This window comes from Danio rerio, chromosome 20, assembly GCF_049306965.1.
Source record: "Danio rerio strain Tuebingen ecotype United States chromosome 20, GRCz12tu, whole genome shotgun sequence".
In the NCBI taxonomy this organism is placed as follows: domain Eukaryota; kingdom Metazoa; phylum Chordata; class Actinopteri; order Cypriniformes; family Danionidae; genus Danio; species Danio rerio.
Genome location: NC_133195.1, coordinates 45,968,562 through 45,972,744, shown reverse-complemented (window position 1 = coordinate 45,972,744; position 4,183 = coordinate 45,968,562).

Here is a 4,183-nt window from a genome sequence, read left to right as displayed (position 1 = left end):
TGCCGAATGCCACAAACAGAAAAAGGTCTGTTTGGTTGAGAGGGGAGTATTTACAGACAGCTGACTGAGCTAAAGTCCAGAGGAGGCTGAAACGTGATCTATTCCAGCTGCGATTGACCAATTACATGCTGCGATGGGACGGGGGGCACAGTTTTACACTTTAGCCCCAGGGACAGCTGTTATGTAAGTTTTTCAGTGTATAATTTGTATTCAAGTGAGTGTAGGGGAAGCGGTGATGTAATGAGGGCTTGAAACTATTACTAATTTAACTAAACTCCGAAAGACTGGGTGGACTTCACATTTAGATTTATCAATAGCTGTGAAATTTAAATAGTTGTTATGAATATCAGTGTGAAATTATCTGAAGTGCAAAACGAACTGAAACGAGTTTAGGATGAACTAAAATTGCTGTTGGGAAAAGGATTAAAGGTGAATAAATAAATAAATAAATAACAACAATATCATAAAATACAGAAGTAAACATTATAAAAAAGTAAACAAAATAAAATATTTCTTCAGGAAATAACAGATATACTGTATAATAAAAGTAACAAAATCCAGGGTTATTATACTAATTATTATAATAGTTAATGTATTCAACAAACTATGACCAATACATTTATTCCTGTATTTATTCATCTTTGTTAATGTTAGCTAATCAAAATAAAGTTTATTGTTAAAGTTTAGATTTTAATTTTAATTGTCACTCAGTGTATTACATCATTCATTCATTTTCTTTTCGGCTCAGTCCCTTTCTTAATCTGGGGTCGCCACAGTTGAATGAACCGCCAACTTATCCAGCATAGGTTTTACACAGCGGATGCTCTTTCAGCTGCACCCCAGTACTAGGAAACATCCATACACACTCATTCACATTCATACACTACGGACAATTTTAGATTACTCAATTCACCTGTACCACATGTCTTTGGAGGAAACTTACACGACCACAGGGAGAACATGCAAACTCCACACAGAAATGCTAACTGACCCAGCCAAGGCTCGAACCAGCGACCTTCTTGCTGTGAGGTGACAGCACAAACCACTGCGCCACCTGTATTAGATAATGTTAACAAGAATTTGTATTTCAATATTGCATTAGTAATCTTAAAAATATGATTAGTACATGCAGCAGAAGTATTGTTCGTTATTAATTCATGTTACTAAATACATAAACTAACATTAAATAATTCAAACCAAAAGTTTTATATATAAAAATAAAAACGTAAAATTTGAATGAAAACTAGATACAAAATTAGCTTAAACCTAAAAAACATAATAATAATAATAATAATAATAATAGTAATAATAAAATAAATAAATAAATAAATAAAAATAATTATAGATACGTACACTCACCTGCCACTTTATTAGGTACACCTGTCCAACTGCTGATAAATGCAAATTTCTAATCAGCCAATCACATGGCAGCAACTCAATGCATTTAGGCATGTAGACATGGCCAAGATCATGCACTGCAGTTCAAACCGAGCATCAGAATGGGGAAGAAAGGTGATTTAAGTGGCTTTGAACATGATTTCAGAAACTGCTGATCTACTGGGATTTTCATGCACAACCATCTCTAGTGTTTACAGAGAATGGTCCGAAAAATAAAAAATATCCATTGAGCGGCAGTTCTGTGGGCGCAAATGCCTTCTTGACGCCAGAGGAGAATGGCCAGACTGGTTCAAGATAGAGAGGTAACTGTAACTCAAATAACCACTCGTTACAACCAAAGTATGCAGAAGAGCAGCTCTGAACACACAACATGTTGAACCTTGAGGTGGATGGGCTACAGCAGCAGAAGACCACACCAGGTGCCACTCCTGTCAGCTAAGAACAGGAAACTGAGGCTACAATTTGCACAGGCTCACCAAAATTGAACAATAGAAGATTGGATAAACGTTGCCTGATCTGATGAGTCTCAATTTCTGCTGCAACATTCAGATAGTAGGGTCAGAATTTGGCATCAACAATATGAAAGCATGGATCCATCCTGCCTTTTATGAACAGTTTGGGCTGGTGAAAGTGGTGTAATGGTGTGGGGATATTTTCTTAGCACACTTTGGGCTCATTAGTGCCAATTTAGCATCGTGTCAACGCCACAGCAGTTACACATAGTTGCTGACCATGTATGACCACAGTGTACTCATCTTCTGATGGCTACTTCCACCAGGATAATGTGCCATGTCATAAATCGCGAATGAGAGATTCAGCGAATGACAATGAGTTCACTGTACTCAAATGGCCTTCACAGTCACTAGAACTCAATCCAATTGAGCACCTTTGGGATGTAGTGGAATTGGAGATTCGCATCACAAATCTACAGCAACTGCATGATGCTATCATATTTAGTCAATATGGACTAAAATCTCTAAGGAATATTTCCAGCACCTTGTTGAATCTATGCCACAAAAGATTAAATGCAGTTCTGAAGGCAAAAGGGGGTCCAAGCCGGTACTAGTAAGGTGTACCTTATAAAGTGGCAGTGAGTGTGTGTGCGTGTGTGTATATAAGAATAATAATCTTAGAAATATTGCCTTTACATATAAACTAAATGTAAATGTAACTGTAAATGTAACTAAATGTAATGTGTAGGTTGAACTAAATGAATAAATTATTATTATTAAAATAATAAGCACAAACAAAAAACTAAAGCAGATAAAAATGCTTATAAAATGGCCCTAAAACTGAAATAAGCTGAAAAAAAACTCACTGAAATCAGTTCCAAATGAATCACTAAGACTATGAATTGCATATATAACAAAACTGCATTAAAAATGGCGCATTATAAAGAACAGTATACATAAAATTGCATATCAAAAAAATTAAAACAAGTAGCTGTTGAAAAGTGAATCTGGAGTGAAATGAAGCACGCAAAAATCACTCTGAATAAAAATGCATGCCGAGGAGCTGACAGCTTTATTGAAACAATGCCATGATATCTCAGCATTGAAATCTCAAAACCAGATGCTGAAAAACATGACAAACACAGTCCGAGAGGAGCTAAAGCTTCAACCAGGAGAACAAGAGGACTCCTCCAGGACCTTCTGGAAACATCTGAAAGAAGAACATCTCCAAACACAGCAGTCGCAGACTATTTTTTTTTTTAATAAGGAAAGGGGAAACTCGTGATTAGCAATAGCTATCAAGCGTACCGTCCACCATCTGCCCAAAAGGACATGAGAATAACGTCCACCAAAGTGCAGAGTTCAAACAGAAACACTCAGACATGCTTTTTTTAACTTCATAATGACGTACCGCGAGTTATGACGGCAAACCTACAGAACTGCTGTGGCTTTATTTGGCATTCGTACACCTCTAGTCAAAATGTCTGAGATTAAAAATGTATTTTAAATATACTTGCTCACCAAGACACATTTCTTTGATCAAAATACAGTGAAATATGATTAAATGTTAATATACACTGCATGTTGTTATTGAAGACAGGTTAACTAAATATTATTACTTAATAACTTAGAATATATTTTAATACTAATTTCTGTGAACGACTCGAATAATCATGCTCAACATTCAGCTTTAAATCAGTCACATGATACTTCAGAAATCATTCGAACATGCTGATTGGCTGTTCTATTATGATTGATTATTATAATAATAATTTAATCATTTAATATTATTACTTAACTTATACTTTAACACCAATTTCTGTGATTTAAAGCTGATTTTTCAGCATAATTAGTTCAGTCGTTCAATGTCACAGGGAACTTCAAAAATCATGCTGATTGGCTGTTCTATTATAGTCAATTATAATAATGACTATTTTAATTATTAATTTTAATGATCAAATATTATAAATGAATAACTTATTATACTTTAATACTAATTTCTGTGATTTAAAGTTGAGCTTTAAGCATAATTACTCCAGTCGTTTAGTGTCACATTTATCATTTTGACTGGCTCTTCTATTATGATCAATTATAAAAATAAATCTTTTAATTATTAACGTTAATTAAATACATTTTTGTCTAACAACTTATAATAAACTTGAATACTAATTCCTGTGATTTAAAGCAGTTTCTTAAGCATAATTACTCATCTTCAGTGTCACACAACGTTGGCTTAAATGACATGTTCAGAATTCATTCTAACAAGCTGATTGGCTGTTCAATTATGATCAATTACAATAATGATTCTTGTAATTACTAAATATTAATTCTTA